An 18,433-nucleotide genomic window follows, 5' to 3' on the forward strand; every position below is an offset into this window, starting at 1 on the left:
GCTTAACAAAATGTTCCTTCTCCTTGCATCAGGAAAAATGTTCATCTCCATAAAAGACCTAATAAATCAGCGTGCAACCAAATATGAGATAGTATTTACATTACGTTTTCTAGATAGATATTTGTTGCCTTCTCTCAGATATCCTATATCTTAGAAATTGTCCAGATTAACTAGCATTTGTTTATGCTTCCATATTGTTGAAAGGATTGCATTAAGATATAATATTTCAAGACATGATCATTATAGACTGTGCCACGTGCTTCTTCCTATATAACATTACATAAGGAACAATAATTTGGCTTCAATGCAAACATGTCCTCTGTTTTGTTGATAAGCAAAGTTTTACATTTCCCATAAGACTAAAGAAATAACTTTGATGATTTACAATAGTCTAGGATGTATTCTTCAGCTCCAGCATTGCTAGATTCTTCCCTAATACCTAAAAAGTTCTTCTGTCCCTAGAGAATCAATGTGAGGAGGGTAGTCTTAGAAAAGCAGCTCTTAAAAGTGAACACTTGAACTCACTCTCACACTTTGGGCTTGATTTGCCCAAATTTAAAATGCCCCCACTGAATTAGCAAAACTCACGTGAGAGGCAAAATTGCACTACGTTGCTTAAATATGAAAAATACTAAAAAATTTGTATAAGTGGATGGTGAGGGTTTCATACTAGTATATATCATTAGAAATGCCTATCTAGGTAGCCCAATGACTCATTAACTGCCCACTAGCCACCCAAATATATAATGATATGAAAAAGAGTGCAATGCTTCAAACACCATAAAATTTTGGAAAAATAAATGTTCACTATACAAAGTCCATTTGTGAAATTCAATCTATGCCAATATAAATTATTCAGATGGATTCCCATACACTCCTCGGGAATGCTTTTCAAGCTATGCTCACATACTGAGCTCAGACTATATGTTCACAATGAATGCTCTCAGGATCTATTCACACGCATTCCCAATGAGTGTTTCTCATGATAGGCTTCCGATGAATACTGCTCAAGATGTGCTCCTGATGTGGCCATCCTTCATCAGGGGACATATGCATTGAAAGCCATAAAAGGAATAACCATGGTCGACTAATTTTTTTTCTAAATAAATTCATCACGAAATGCTTCAAAATAGCAGCAACCAGGGAAAAGATTTTCTCGTACAGCGTCAAAAAGTGCCTCTCCAAAACATAAGTACCGCCGCCGCTGCCTCCTCTTCCTCCAAAGTCAAACATTGGATCGGGCAGGGATAAACCAAACCCCTGCCCGATCCCTGGCAGCAGGAGTCTCATTTTTCCTGACATCATCTCCTGCTGCCTCTCAGTGGCCCCTGCCTTCGTGCTGCAGGCCATGGCGAGCGTTTCCAAGAAAGTGATCTGGTCTGGGAGAGCTAAGGAGGAGGAGCCTGGGGAAAGCACCCCGTTACTGAACGGGAGCAGTCCATGGACCAGCACGGCCAGGGAGGTGAGGAAGCTGAAGCCCTGTGGAGGAGTGAGGTGATCCCGCCGGAGAGACATACAAGTTTAATTTAGACCTCCGCCATTCTTTTGGTAAAATAGGTTTTCTTTAAACGTGGGACGGATACAGCTTAATACTTCCTGGAGGCACCCCCACCCTTGTATTGTGTCATTTTAGCAGCATTTCAGCACTGCAAACAAAATGCTATCCATGTGCATATTGTATTATTTACACCATATCAAACCATTGGTATAAAACTGTGTTTCTCTGCATTCGGGGGTGATCTGAGATATAGCACTGCTGGCTGCCTTCCACCAGGGGTAATTAACTTTGTAAAGGAATTTAATTTCAAAAGACTGGAGTAACTTGATGGAGCTGGGGCACTTTTTCTTGATGCTCAGAATTATTCTGGTACCTGCTGCTGCTTTTGCAGTTCAAGTAGCACACTTTAGTCTGCCCTTGACTAGCTGAGGACTGCCAAATTCAGCAACTGGCTGCTCCTAAGACATTTCTAACAGCATGCAAGAAAAAATAGTTTTTAAAAGAAGGGTGTTCAAGGAGGACTCTTTGTGACTCTGCAGAAAAGCTTTGTTCCACCCATATAGATTTTCTTCCATCAGTTCTGTGGGCACAGAATAGCATATCAAAGGCATGGCTTTTAAGAAGAAAATAAGAACATGCCATACTGGGTCAGACCAAGGATCCATCAAGCCCAGCATCCTGTTTCCAACAGTGGCCAATCCAGGCCATAAGAACCTGGCAAGTACCCACACACTAAGTCTATTCCATGTTACCGTTGCTAGTAATAGCAGTGGCTATTCCCTAAGTCAACTTAATTAATAACAGGTAATGGAATTCTTCTCCATGAACTTATCCAATCCTTTTTTAAACACAGCTATACTAACTGCACTAACCACATCCTCTGGCAACAAATTCCAGAGTTTAATTGTGCGTTGAATGAAAAAGAACTTTCTCCGATTAGTTTTAAATGTGCCACATGCTAACTTCATGGAGTGCCCCCTAGTCTTTGTATTATCTGAAAGAGTAAATAACCAATTCACATCTACCTGTTCTAGACCTCTCATGATTTTAAATACCTCTATCATATCCCCCCTCAGCCATCTCTTCTCTAAGCTGAAAAGTCCTAATCTCTAGGGATGTGAATCGTTTTAGGACGATTAAAATTATCGTCCGATAATTTTAATATCGTCTTAAACCGTTATGGAACACAATACAATACAGAGTCTAACGATTTATCGTTATAAATCGTTAGAATCGTGAGCCGGCACACTAAAACCCCCTAAAACCCACCCCCGACCCTTTAAATTAAATCCCCCACCCTCCCGAACCCCCCCCCAAATAACTTAAATAACCTGCGGGTCCAGCGGCGGTCCGGAACGGCAGCGGTCCGGAACGGGCTCCTGCTCCTGCATCTTGTCGTCTTCGGCCGGCGCCATTTTCCAAAATGGCGCCGAAAAATGGCGGCGGCCATAGACGAAAAAGATTGGACGGCAGGAGGTCCTTCCGGACCCCCGCTGGACTTTTGGCAAGTCTCGTGGGGGTCAGGAGGCCCCCCACAAGCTGGCCAAAAGTTCCTGGAGGTCCAGCGGGGGTCAGGGAGCGATTTCCCGCCGCGAATCGTTTTCGTACGGAAAATGGCGCCGGCAGGAGATCGACTGCAGGAGGTCGTTCAGCAAGGGTTCCGGCGCCTCGCTGAATGACCTCCTGCAGTCGATCTCCTGCCGGCGCCATTTTCCGTACGAAAACGATTTGCGGCGGGAAATCGCTCCCTGACCCCCGCTGGACCTCCAGGAACTTTTGGCCAGCTTGTGGGGGGCCTCCTGACCCCCACGAGACTTGCCAAAAGTCCAGCGGGGGTCCGGAAGGACCTCCTGCCGTCCAATCTTTTTCGTCTATGGCCGCCGCCATTTTTCGGCGCCATTTTGGAAAATGGCGCCGGCCGAAGACAACAAGATGCAGGAGCAGGAGCCCGTTCCGGACCGCTGCCGTTCCGGACCGCCGCTGGACCCGCAGGTTATTTAAGTTATTTGTGGGGGGGTTCGGGAGGGTGGGGGATTTAATTTAAAGGGTCGGGGGTGGGTTTTAGGGGGTTTTAATGTGCCGGTTTTTCGATTTTTCGATTTTTTAACGATTTTTCACGATTTTTCACGATATTTTACCCCCCCAAACGGCAACAATACGATTCCCTCCCCCTCCCAGCCGAAATCGATCGTTAAGACGATCGAGGACACGATTCACATCCCTACTAATCTCTTTAGTCTTTCCTCATAGGGGAGCTGTTCCATCCCCTTTATCATTTTGGTTGCCCTTCTCTGTACCTTCTCCATTGCAACTATATCTTTTTTGAGATGTGGCGACCAGAATTGTACACAGTATTCAAGGTGCAGTCTCACCATGGAGCAATACAGGGGCATTATGACATTTTCCGTTTTATTCATCATTCCCTTTCTAATAATTCCCAACATTCTGTTTACTTTTTTGACTGCCGCAGCACACTGAACCAACGATTTCAATGTGTTATCCACTATGGCGCCTAGATCTCTTTCTTGGGTAGTAGCACCTAATATGGAACCTAACATTGTGTAATTATAGCATGGGTTATTTTTCCCTATATGCAACACCTTGCACTTAGCCACATTAAATTTCATCTGCCATTTTGATGCCCAATTTTCCAGTCTCACAAGGTCTTCCTGCAATTTATCATAATCTGCTTGTGATTTAACTACTCAGAACAATTTTGTATCATCTGGAAATTTGATTATCTCACTTGTCGTATTTCTTTCCAGATCATTTATAAATATATTAAAAAGTAAGGGTCCCAATACAGATCCCTGAGGCACTCCACTGTCCACTCCCTTCCACTGAGAAAATTGTCCATTTAATCCTACTCTCTGTTTCCTGTCTTTTAGCCAGTTTATAATCCACGAAAGGACTTTGCCACCTATCCCATGACTTTTTACTTTTCCTAGAAGCCTCTCATGAGGAACTTTGTCAAATGCCTTCTGAAAATCCAAATACACTACATCTACTGGTTCACCTTTATCTACATGTTTATTAACCCCTTCAAAAAAGTGAACTTTGTGGATGATACTTAGATTTGCAACAGAGTAGACATGCTTAAAGGAGTAGAGAGAAAAAGTGATTTAAGAAAGTTTGAAGAGTGGTCGAAGATTTGGCAGCTGGGAATCAATTATAGAGCTACATGGAACACCTAACAGAATGATCATCCAAATAAACTATGTACATAATTATTAGGTTTTTAAATTGATATTATGAGCTGATATCATAGTGTTATTGATATGTCCAAGGAAGGCTTATGCTTTTTCTGTTATAATCATTTGCCACCCTGTCTGCTGACTCCCTCTTCCTTGCACCATTGTCTCATCCACGCATTGAGACTCCGGAGCTCTGCCTGCCTCTGGTGACCTGCACGTGGAACAGGGAGCATTTCAGAGAATGCCACCCTGGAGGTTCCGGATTTTTTTTAAGTTTATCCTCAGGGCGCCTTTGAAGTAGAATTCTTCAATCTTGTTGATTGTTTTGAATCTCATTGGCTGTCTTGGGTATCCAATGTGCTAGAAAGTGGCAACCCCAGACAGCAGGAGTCGCATTTTTCCTGACATCATCTCCTGCTGCTGCGAGACTGGAGACCTAAGATAGGAGGAGGATATGGTGGCAGAAAAAAAGGCCTAGGCCCTTTGGGTGTGTATGGGTGACTGCCTGTGTGTGTGTATGCAGGTGGGTGACTGCTGGGTAGATGCGTGTCTGCTTGTGTGTGTGATGGAGGGGGATGAGAGCCTATATGTGTAGGTGAGAGGCTGTGTGGGTGTGGGAGACCTTGTATGTGTGTGTGTCGGTGAGAGGTGAGAGCCTGGGTGAGTATGTGTAACTGCTCGGGTATGGGTGGGTGAATGAATAGGTGCTTTCCTGAGGTCTGTCTGTGTGAGAATGGGTACCTGTGTGTGTGTGAAAATGAACTGGTGTGTGTGTTTGTGTGTGAGAATTAATGTGTGCATGCCTGGGGGGGAGTGGAGGAGAGGTATGAGAATGAATGGGAACCTGCCTGTGTGTGTGTATGTGAGGGTGTGGGAGACCTTGTGTGTGTGTATCAGTGGGAGGGTAAGAGTCTGTGTTTGTCTGTGGGGGGAGAGCCTGTGTGTGTCTGTGGAGAGGAGAGAGTCTGTGTATGAGTGAGTATGTGTGACTGCTCGGGTGTGGGTGGGTGAATAAATGGGTGCTTTCCTGGGGTCTGTGTGAGAATGGGTGCCTGCCTGAAGGTATGTGTCCTTTAATGCATACACAGATACAGTGTTTAGTCACTTCCCTGGCAGGATCTAACATTTATGCAAATGAGGGACACCTTTGCTCTTCTCCCCGCCCACGGTCCTTAAGTGTCCAGTCTTGGTCTGTGGAAAGGTTAGCAACCCTAGTCAGAGGGGATGCTTAATTAATGGCCTCCTCCTGCTCACAACTAGGCCCACCGGGGTGAATCAAACCTTTACTTAAGCAACATTTCATTACCTTCCAGATCCCTCAACTCTGAATATAGCAACTGCTGAGGGCAGGTGTAACTTTTCAGGCCTCCCTTTCTTGCTACATGGTTCTCATTATTACCTACAGGATGAAAAATGAATATTTGTATTATTTTTTTTCCCATGGAAATTCTTGGGATCCAGGCCATGCCCCTAGGTTCTATTTACTCGTCCATCTTCAATTGGAACGAAAAAGAAAAGAAATGTCAGGAATAGGATTTTAAACAGTTTATGAGCTGTTTCACACCAATTTCAAGGACAAAGTACAGCTGTCTTTGCTGTGATAAGGATAATATTCTGGTTTCTGACATTGCAAAAGGAAGCAATTTGAGCGGACTTAATGGGCCTGAAGGGCCATATCTGCCATCATCTTCTACTTGTCTATGTTTCAATTTACATTACTTCAGCCTCTGTAGAACAAGAGAGAACGAGAAAGGAGACCCGATGGGCAAAATAAACGTAGGAGACAGGTGCAGGGGACAGTGTAAGTATTATATGGATGAGGAATCCTGCCTCTTCCTACTGGCATGTCACCTGATATTTTCCTGAACCTCCTTTTTGCAAAGCATGAGGCCTAAAGGGCAGATCTCAGAGATCTGTATGCAGGAAGAAAAAGGAGGAAGAATAGTAGTTATGAACGAACAGGTGTATCCCTACTACAGTTACAGCAAGGGGTCACACAGGCTGAATCCTTCTCACCTGGAAACATTCTTGATGGCTCTGAGTCATTCTGCAACTCCGCTGGTGCTGATTCTGCATAAATTCCCACTGCAAACTCTTCAGAAATGCATTATCATGCAGGGATGCACATGCATTTATTTCATTTCATGCATGCTACATTTTTATTTAGCACAGTCTAAAATAATTTAACATGCACTAAGTCAATGCAACATGTGTAAAATCATGTCAATGGACACTATGAAAATTTGATGGGCACTAAAACAAAATTATCAAAGATTAAATGAAACTAAAAAAAACCAAAACCCTGAAACTAACAAAACATTTGTTTACCACATACACTTAGCATCAGGCTGTATCTTGCAAGTCAGATGTTGGTCAAAAAAACTGCATATAGGTGCAACTTTAGCCTCATGCCTGGTGCACAAGTCAGAGGCATATTCTTAAACAATCATGAAAACATGTAACAGGTTAGACACTCTAGATGAGCCTAGAAATGTTCATTGTGTCCTCTCAAAATGCAACAGCTGCTGCAGATTATGCTCAAGTGTCGACTGCCTCACAGGAACCTCTCTGGGATGATCCTTTACCCTTTTGATTGGCTTAGATTTTGCAGGAGAAGGTGCGATATAGATTAGGGATGTGAATCGTTTTCCATATCGTCTTAACGATAGAAATCGTGTGGCAGGGCAAGAAAATCGTCTTAGGCACGATTTTTTAGTTAAAAAATCGTTAAAAATCGTTTTTTCCGATTAGTGCGCACTAACTCGTGTTAGTGCGCACTAACGGGAGTTAGTGCGCACTAACTGGGAGTTAGTGCGCACTAACTGAAAATGATACAATTTGACACTTTTCAGGTCAGTTAAGGTCAGTTTAGGAATGAATATGTATTCCTATTGGCTGCCCTCTTATTTATTCATGTTACCAAGTTTCCTACTGACAGTATATGGGGGATGGGAAATGGAAACAGTTGGTAGCTTGACAAAACAAGTAATGTGATCAGTCAATGTGACTAGAACTTGTGCCCTAACCCTGATACCAGGGGTATTGTGATCTTCCTGCACACAGTGCCCTATCCCTATTAATACCAGGAGTGTTGTGATCTTCCTGCACACAGTGCCCTATCCCTAATACCAGGGGTGTTGTGATCTTCCTGCACACAGTGCCCTATTCCTGATACTGGGGGTGTTGTGATCTTCCTGCACACAGTGCCCTATTCCTGATACCGGGGGTGTTGTGATCTTCTTGCACACATCCCGGTATCAGGGATAGGGCACTGCATGCAGGAAGATCACAACACTCCTGGTATTAATAGGGATAGGGCACTGCATGCAGGAAGATCACAACACTCCTGGTATTAATAGGGATAGGGCACTGCATGCAGGAAGATCACAACACCCCTGGTATCAGGGATAGGGCACTGTGTGCAGGAAGATCACAATACCCCGGAGGAGTGAGGGTCAGGCAGCTCCCCCCTGTCTGTGAAGCCAGCCTCTCACTAGTAATGCAGGGAGGGAGCTGTCTCAGACTTCACCATCCTCCCCCCCCCCCCCTTACCCACACACCATTCACTAGCTGGGACATGGGGGAAGTCAGGAGTGAGGGTCAGGCAGCTCCCCCCTGTCTGTGAAGCCAGCCTCTCACTAGTAATGCAGGGAGGGAGCTGTCTCAGACTTCACCATCCACCACCCCCCCCTCACCCACACACCATTCACTAGCTGGGACATGGGGGAAGTCAGGAGTGAGGGACAGGCAGCTCACCCCTGTCTGTGAAGCCAGCCTCTCACTAGTAATGCAGGGAGGGAGCTGTCTCAGACTTCACCATCCTCCCCCCCCCCCCCTCACCCACACACCATTCACTAGCTGGGACATGGGGGAAGTCAGGAGTGAGGGTCAGGCAGCTCCCCCCTGTCTGTGAAGCCAGCCTCTCACTAGTAATGCAGGGAGGGAGCTGTCTCAGACTTCACCATCCTCCCCCCCCCCCTCACCCACACACCATTCACTAGCTGGGACATGGGGGAAGTCAGGAGTGAGGGTCAGGCAGCTCCCCCCTGTCTGCGAAGCCAGCCTCTCACTAGTAATGCAGGGAGGGAGCTGTCTCAGACTTCACCATCCTCCCCCCCCCTCACCCACACACCATTCACTAGCTGGGACATGGGGGAAGTCAGGAGTGAGGGTCAGGCAGCTCCCCCCTGTCTGTGAAGCCAGCCTCTCACTAGTAATGCAGGGAGGGAGCTGTCTCAGACTTCACCATCCTCCCCCCCCCCTCACCCACACACCATTCACTAGCTGGGACATGGGGGAAGTCAGGAGTGAGGGTCAGGCAGCTCCCCCCTGTCTGTGAAGCCAGCCTCTCACTAGTAATGCAGGGAGGGAGCTGTCTCAGACTTCACCATCCTCCCCCCCCCCCCTCACCCACACACCATTCACTAGCTGGGACATGGGGGAAGTCAGGAGTGAGGGTCAGGCAGCTCCCCCCTGTCTGTGAAGCCAGCCTCTCACTAGTAATGCAGGGAGGGAGCTGTCTCAGACTTCACCATCCTCCCCCCCCCCCCCTCACCCACACACCATTCACTAGCTGGGACATGGGGGAAGTCAGGAGTGAGGGTCAGGCAGCTCCCCTCTGTCTGCGAAGCCAGCCTCTCACTAGTAATGCAGGGAGGGAGCTGTCTCAGACTTCACCATCCTCCCCCCCCCCCTCACCCACACACCATTCACTAGCTGGGACATGGGGGAAGTCAGGAGTGAGGGTCAGGCAGCTCCCCCCTGTCTGTGAAGCCAGCCTCTCACTAGTAATGCAGGGAGGGGGCTGTCTCAGACTTCACCATCCTCCCCCCCCCCCCTCACCCACACACCATTCACTAGCTGGGACATGGGGGAAGTCAGGAGTGAGGGTCAGGCAGCTCCCCCCTGTCTGTGAAGCCAGCTTCTCACTAGTAATGCAGGGAGGGAGCTGTCTCAGACTTCACCATCCTCCCCCCCCCCCTCACCCACACACCATTCACTAGCTGGGACATGGGGGAAGTCAGGAGTGAGGGTCAGGCAGCTCCCCCCTGTCTGTGAAGCCAGCCTCTCACTAGTAATGCAGGGAGGGAGCTGTCTCAGACTTCACCATCCTCCCCCCCCCCCCCCTCACCCACACACCATTCACTAGCTGGGACATGGGGGAAGTCAGGAGTGAGGGTCAGGCAGCTCCCCCCTGTCTGTGAAGCCAGCTTCTCACTAGTAATGCAGGGAGGGAGCTGTCTCAGACTTCACCATCCTCCCCCCCCCTCACCCACACACCATTCACTAGCTGGGACATGGGGGAAGTCAGGAGTGAGGGTCAGGCAGCCCCCCCCTGTCTGTGAAGCCAGCCTCTCACTAGTAATGCAGGGAGGGAGCTGTCTCAGACTTCACCATCCTCCCCCCCCCCCTCACCCACACACCATTCACTAGCTGGGACATGGGGGAAGTCAGGAGTGAGGGTCAGGCAGCTCCCCCCTGTCTGCGAAGCCAGCCTCTCACTAGTAATGCAGGGAGGGAGCTGTCTCAGACTTCACCATCCTCCCCCCCCCCCCTCACCCACACACCATTCACTAGCTGGGACATGGGGGAAGTCAGGAGTGAGGGTCAGGCAGCTCCCCCCTGTCTGCGAAGCCAGCCTCTCACTAGTAATGCAGGGAGGGAGCTGTCTCAGACTTCACCATCCTCCCCCCCCCCCTCACCCACACACCATTCACTAGCTGGGACATGGGGAAAGTCAGGAGTGAGGGTCAGGCAGCTCCCCCCTGTCTGTGAAGCCAGCCTCTCACTAGTAATGCAGGGAGAGAGCTGTCTCAGACTTCACCATCCTCCCCCCCCCCTCACCCACACACCATTCACTAGCTGGGACATGGGGGAAGTCAGGAGTGAGGGTCAGGCAGCTCCCCCCTGTCTGTGAAGCCAGCCTCTCACTAGTAATGCTGGGAGGGAGCTGTCTCAGACTTCACCATCCTTCCCCCCCCCCCCTCACCCACACACCATTCACTAGCTGGGACATGGGGGAAGTCAGGAGTGAGGGTCAGGCAGCTCCCCCCTGTCTGTGAAGCCAGCCTCTCACTAGTAATGCAGGGAGGGAGCTGTCTCAGACTTCACCATCCTCCCCCCCCCCCCCTCACCCACACACCATTCACTAGCTGGGACATGGGGGAAGTCAGGAGTGAGGGTCAGGCAGCTCCCCCCTGTCTGTGAAGCCAGCCGCTCACTAGTAATGCAGGGAGGGAGCTGTCTCAGACTTCACCATCCTCCCCCCCCCCTCACCCACACACCATTCACTAGCTGGGACATGGGGGAAGTCAGGAGTGAGGGTCAGGCAGCTCCCCCCTGTCTGTGAAGCCAGCTTCTCACTAGTAATGCAGGGAGGGAGCTGTCTCAGACTTCACCATCCTCCCCCCCCCCCTCACCCACACACCATTCACTAGCTGGGACATGGGGGAAGTCAGGAGTGAGGGTCAGGCAGCTCCCCCCTGTCTGTGAAGCCAGCCTCTCACTAGTAATGCAGGGAGGGAGCTGTCTCAGACTGGTATCAGGTTAGGGCACTGTGTGCAGGAAGATCACAACACTCCTGGTATTAATAGGGATAGGGCACTGTAAGAGATGACTGTAGTAGATTGAATAAAGATCTGATGTTTCTGCTCTCCTCACACCAAACAAAAACAACACACAAGCAGAGAAGCCCTTCTTACAAAGCTGAGCTAGTGAGTTAAGTAGGAGGAAAAGTAAACATACTGGTGCCAGTGTGGCTACTTAAAAAATACACTTACCAACAATCAATTACATATATTTGAACTGTGTACAGTTCCAGCCAGGACCACCTTTCTAAAATGCACAGTGATTGGCAAATTCAACATGCACTAGCATTTCAGGTGCCTGCTAACAAAAATAATAAACAAACAAGTTCTAGTCAGGTGAGTGCTGATCATTACATTACTTTTTTTGTCAAGCTTCCAACTGTTTCCATTTCACATCCCCCCAACCATATTGGTAACATCAATAGATAAGAGCACAGCCAGCCAATAGGAATACATACATACATATTCATTCCTAAGTGACCTTTACTGACCTGGGAAGTGTGAACACTTTGTTTCATTTTCTGTTGGTGTTCGTTAGTTTCCAGTTCCATTTCCCATCCCCCCAACCATCACCTCAGTGGTAACATCAATAGATAAGAGGGCAGCCAGCCAATAGGAACACATATTCATTCCTAACTGACCTTCAGTGACCTGGAAAGTGTTTATTTGTATCATTTTCAGTTAGTGCGCACTAAATCGAGTTAGTGCGCACTAACACGATTTAACGATTTTTAACGATAAATCGTTAGAATTTCTATTGTATCGTGTTCTATAACGATTTAAGACGATATAAACATTATCGGACGATAATTTTAATCGTTGAAAAACGATTCACATCCCTAATATAGATGCACTGGAGAAAGTTCAGAGAAGACTGACCAAAATGATAAAGAGACTGGAATGGATCCCCTGTGAGAAAAGGCTAAAGAGGTTAGGGCTGTTCAGCTTGGAAAAGAGACAGCTGAGGGAGGATATGAGTGGACAAGAATGGGTAAATGTGAATTTGTTGAGGAGTAGGGGAAACTCCATAAAGTTAGCAAATAGCACATTTGAAACAAATCAGAAAAAAGTTATTTTTCACTCAGTGCACAATTAAGCATAAATTCATTGCCAGAGGATGTGGTTAAGGCAGTAGCATAGCTGGGTTTAAAAAAGGTTTTAGACAAGTTCCTGGAAAAGTCCATAAATTGCTATTAGTCAAGCTGAATTAGGGAATAGCCTCTGCTTATTACCGATATTAGTAGCATGGGGTTTATTTAATATTTGGGTACTTGCTAGGTACTTGTATCCTGGATTGGCCACTGTTGGAAAAGGAACGTTGGGCTTGATAGACTCTCAGTCTGACCCAGAATAGCATGTTCTTATGGAGATCTTCACAAAAAGATAACCATTCTATAGCTGGAGGTCTATGGGGATGATATTCATATTCTTCTGGAGTATCACGTTGATGTGGTGCAAAAACTCTTGGGGACTGGTGAATACTGGTGAATAAAACAAAAAGCTTGGGAGTGAGTGCCGAAGTGGTGACCTGGATTGCAAACTGGTTGACGGACAGAAGACAATGCGTGATGGTAAATGGAACTTTCTCTGAAGAGAGAGCGGTTTTAAGTGGTGTACCGCAAGGATCGGTGTTGGGACCGGTCCTGTTCAATATCTTTGTGAGCGACATTGCGGACGGGATAGAAGGTAAGGTTTGTCTTTTTGCGGACGACACTAAGATCTGCAACAGAGTGGACACGCCGGAAGGAGTGGAGAGAATGAGACGGGATTTAAGGAAGCTGGAAGAGTGGTCGAAGATATGGCAGCTGAAATTCAATGCCAAGAAGTGCAAAGTCATGCATTTGGGGAGTGGAAATCCGAATGAACTGTATTCGATGGGGGGGGAAAGGCTGATGTGCACGGAGCAGGAGAGAGACCTTGGGGTGATAGTGTCTAATGATATGAAGTCGGCGAAACAATGCGACAAGGCGATTGCAAAAGCCAGAAGAATGCTGGGATGCATAGAGAGAGGAATATCGAGTAAGAAAAGGGAAGTGATAATCCCCTTGTACAGGTCCTTGGTGAGGCCTCACCTGGAGTACTGTGTTCAGTTCTGGAGACCGTATCTACAAAGAGACAAGGACAAGTTGGAGGCGGTACAGAGAAGGGCGACCAGGAAGGTGGAGGGTCTTCATCGGTTGACATACGAGGAGAGATTGAAGAATCTAAATATGTACACCCTGGAGGAAAGGAGGAGCAGGGGTGATATGATTCAAACTTTCAGATACTTGAAAAACTTTAACGATCCAAAGACAATGACAAACCTTTTCCAACAGAAAAAAAATCAGCAGAACCAGAGGTCACGAGCTGAGGCTCCAAGGAGGAAGACTAAGAACCAATGTCAGGAAGAATTTCTTCACGGAGAGAGTGGTGGATGCCTGGAATGCCCTTCCGGAGGAAGTGGTGAAGTCCAAAACTGTGAAGCACTTCAAAGGGGCATGGGATAAATATTGTGGATCCATCAGGTCCAGAGGACGCATATAAAGAGCAGGTAGTAAAATACTGCACGGAGCGGCAGTAGCCACAGAGGCATTCACGGAGCGGGATGCCAGTGGCCAGTGGTAGGTGTCCACCTTCATGGAGCGGAAGGATGTAGGGCTGTCATCTCCCAATTAAATAAAAAACAAAAACAAAAAACAAAACAGGGATGGGATCCATCAGGTCTAGAGGACACATATAAAGAGCAGGTAGTAAAATACTGCACGGAGCGGCAGTAGCCACAGAGGCATTCACGGAGCGGGATGCCAGTGGCCAGTGGTAGGTGTCCATATAAAGAGCAGGTAGTAAAATACTGCACAGAGCGGCAGTAGCCACAGAGGCATTCACGGAGCGGGATGCCAGTGGCCAGTGGTAGGTGTCCACCTTCACGGAGCGGAAGGATGGAGGGCAGTCATCTCCCAATTAAATAAATAATAAAAAAACCCAGGGATGGGATCCATCAGTTCTAGAGGACGCATATAAAGAGCAGGTAGTAAAACACTGCATGGAGCGGCAGTAGCCACAGAGGCATTAACGGAGCGGGATGCCAGTGGCCGGTGGTAGGTGTCCACCTTCACAGAGTAGAAGGATGAAGGGCATCCATCTCCCAATTAAAAAAAGAAAGAAAAAAAGAAAAAAAAAACAGGGATGGGTTCATGGGCTTATAGGTATTACCAATTATTAGGCTTTTCAATATTTGATGATAGTTAATGTGACTTTCAAGGCATTCTTCACTTTCGGTGCATGTCCGGCATGACTCCTTGCTTCAATGACAGGGGAAAAGAAAAACTGATACTTCACACATTTCCAGCATTGCCCTCTGCTTCATGGCAGAGAGCTATGCTGCCGCTTACCCAACTAATCAAACTTAATATTTCACTTGGAAGCAGCTCCAGCACTGCTCTCTACATTAATGGTGGGGGTGAAAAGGGAATTAGAACATAAGGTTACTAAGAGCCAAGAGAAACAGTTAAGTATGAGAACAAATGTGTGAAGCTTGCTGGGCAGACTGGATGGACCGTTTGGTCTTCTTCTGCCGTCATTTCTATGTTTCTATGTTTCTATGTATCCCATTTCTCACCCTTATGCATGATTATGGCGAGGAATGCAGGAGACATACCTTCCGCAAAAGACGAGGGGTGCCAAAACAGTGATGGTAACAGCTGGATAATAAAAGGAATCCCATCATCAATCACCCTGCCACAATACTTGGAAATCAGTGTGAGCTGCAAAAAATTATACATTTCAGACAATCCCTTCTTACATTCCACATTCCACAGTATTTAACCTTGAAACTGTGCAGTGAGGTTAGCAGACAGATTGAAGTGAAGAAGAGCCTAGCCAGGCTGCCAGCATTCTTTGTTCTCTTTCTAACAGATATTTTTTCTGTATGGAAAAGAAATCAGTCAGTAGTGCACATACATGTACTATATATATACATGTCTGAGTCTATGTGCACACACTAGAGTGGTACTGAGAGTGGTGATAGTGGTGGTAATTCCTTTGTGATATCAACACCCATAGTAGGCACATCAAATTCCATTCTGTCACTATGAGGAAAGGGCAGAGTATGGCAGGCACAAAGGACTTGATACAGAGCGAGCTCAGTCTAGTAGTAGTAGCAGGAAGGTAAAAGACATTCCTAAGAAGGAATGGGGAAGCAGAGGTGTTACAGAGGACTCCTTGCAGAAACAGGTGCAAATAAGACTGCAATCTCTGACACTTTCAGTGTCTCACATAAGTGAAGGAGAGGAGATATTCAGGCTGATACAGTAAAGTGCGGCCGCTGGAAGCCGCTTTCGCCGCCAGCTGCCCCCTCCGGAGGACGGCAGAGAAGGCTGAAAGGGCTGAAAAAGAAACAAAAAGTAAGTTGGTTACACTTATTCACATATTTACATGTCGAGTCGCTTCGGGAGGAGGGGATTTTAGGTTTTTAGGTTTTACATATTTTACATGTCGAGTCGCTTCGGGAGGAGGGGATTTTAGGTTTTTAGGTTTTCTTTGATTAAAGTTGGGATCCACTTCCTGGTGCCTGTCATTTCAAATGTCATTTGAAATGACAGGCACCAGCGCACCCAGGTTACTGTATAGGCACTGTATAAAGCGCCTATACAGTAAAATGGAGTGCGCTTCATGGACCCGCGTTGGACGCGTGTTGGACGCGGCTTGAATTTGCATGCGATTTTAATACAGTATCGAGCGGTAGGTGAGCCGGACTGTGCGTGCGGCAAACGCGGGTGCACCCGGCACTAACGCAGCTCTTCCTTACTGTATCGGCCTGATTGATAGGTAAGATGTGTAAACAGGAGTGCCAGAGGCAGAAGCACTTTAGGGATAGGCACAGGAAATTGTTGCCACTCCAGAGAGTAGTCCAGGCACAAACAGCCCCTTGTTAGCTAGCACTGTCTCCCTCACTTGAATATGTCAGTCACGTTGCCCCACAGAATCACCTGTCCTAACACAGGCCATAGTTAATGCAGCTGGCAAGAAAGACCCTTGGAGGTAGGTAGGGGTTAGGGGGGTGGTGTTACAGACACATTCAGAGATATCCATTGTAAAATAACCCCAACAAAGCTCCTGAAAATTCACGCTGAATCAAAGTGCCCCCCTACAATGGTCCATATCAGGCTGATTCCTATAAAGAGTCTGTCTCTCTCTCTCTCTCTCTCTCTCTCTCTCTCTTTCTCCCGACCCCCCCCCCCCCCCCCCCCCCCTCGCGATGTTCACCTCACTCCTGCACCTAATGGGGAGCAGTAGCAAAGTGGTACATGCACTGGCTGAGGAAAATTTGGAGTTGCATGCGTCAGTGCAGGAATGCCCTTTTCTGCCTACTTTTCCTGGTGCGTGTACCTCAATGTACGCACACCCTTCCCGGCTATTTAAAATTCATGTAGCTCCCTTGCGGCCCACTTTCACACATATGTGGCTGTTTTTGTGCACACAAGGCTTTTAAAATCTACCTTTTATTGTTTTGTTGTACATCTCTAGGATCCCGGTCTAGTTCTCCTATTCTTCTTCTTTCTTGGTTATACTGGGGTGTTTGGTTCTCAAAATAAAATGTAAAAAAACTGACTAAAATACAATTTTCTCCTCACACCCTACTTCCTTTCTGGTTTTCTACCTTATTCTTTTGTTCTATATCTCCAGGGTTCCTGCTTAGTTTTCCCACCCTACTTTTCTGTTGTTTATATTCTGTGGTGTTTTTTCTTCAATAAGAAATAATGTTGGAAACAAGGAAAAAAATATACAAGTTTCTCTTTCCACCCATCTCTTCTCTGGTGCTAACATACAGTAAAGATGACAGAAAAATACCCAACTGGTCCATCCAGACTACTCAGCAAATTTACTTTTATTTTATTTTGCATAATTTATTCCCTACAGGTCAATTTTAAAAGTGTTACTCGTGCAAAAATGACGTTTTAATGTTTTATTGATTGTGATTATTATGTAAAATTTGTATTTTAAGTGAGATGTTTGGCACTTGATCACATTTTTATTTTTTTATACTGTTTTATATTTTGTGCCTGTTGTGAACCGTTGTGAAGGAATTGCTCTAAATGACGGCATAGAAAATTCACTAAATAAATAAATAAAAATAAATATATACGCCTGTATGTGTGCCGTGCATGAGGTGTGCGTATTTTCAATGGAGAAATGTACATGTGTATATGCACATACTCGCGTAACATAACGCGCGTACAACGGGGGCGTAAATGAGGCTTGGAAGGGGAGTGGTATGGGCGGAACCATACGTATGCACGTAATGACTTCTTTTAAATACAACCTATGGATTTACACGCATAGGGCTTTTAAAATCTACCCCATAGTCTTCAGGACATGGACTCAGTTTTTAGATTTATCAGAGGCGACAGTCATGCATAGGTTCAGGTTTAATAAGGAAACCATACAGTGCATACTACAGCAGTTTCAGGAAGATCTAGAACCTACCACCCAGAGGGCCATGCCTTGCCAGCACATCTCAAGATTCTTTTTATAGTTCTCTTTAATAGTTTTCTTTAATATTTCTTTTTATAGTTCTCTTTAATAGTTTTCCTGAATACTTGTGTTAATGTATTCTGCCTTGAGGCGACTGTTTTAATGTATTTCCGCCCTGGAGGCGACTGTTCAGTTCCTTGTAAACCGGTTTACAGTTCCTTGTAAACAGGTGCGATATGTATTCTTTACAGGAACATCGGTAAATAAAAATTAAAAATAAATAAATAAATAAATAAGATTACCACTGCCCTAGCCTTTTTTGCTACTGGCACCTTCTAAACTCCTCTGGGGGTCATGGCTGACATAAGCTGGTCTGCCACCCCCATGTGCAGTGATCAGGTGCTTGCCACCTTGCTAAGGAGAACATGGCACTATATAACCTTTCCTCAGAGCAGATGCCACCAAGAACAAATCATGCAGGATTTCTATCAGGTGGCACATTTTCCTCTCCCATATTTTTTCCCTCTAGTAGGAGCCTATAGTCTTGGACCTCACCCCATGCAGCATACTGTAAGCTTTCATGACTTCCTGCCCTGGGCAGGAAATTAGGCTTACGCAGCTGTCCTGGCTGGCCCTGAGACATGGTGGCAGTAAGAAAGAAGGGCCAGATTCCCTCCTTTTATGGGAGGAAAGGCACATAG

This window comes from Rhinatrema bivittatum, chromosome 2 (genome assembly GCF_901001135.1).
Source record: "Rhinatrema bivittatum chromosome 2, aRhiBiv1.1, whole genome shotgun sequence".
NCBI classification, from domain to species: Eukaryota; Metazoa; Chordata; class Amphibia; order Gymnophiona; family Rhinatrematidae; genus Rhinatrema; species Rhinatrema bivittatum.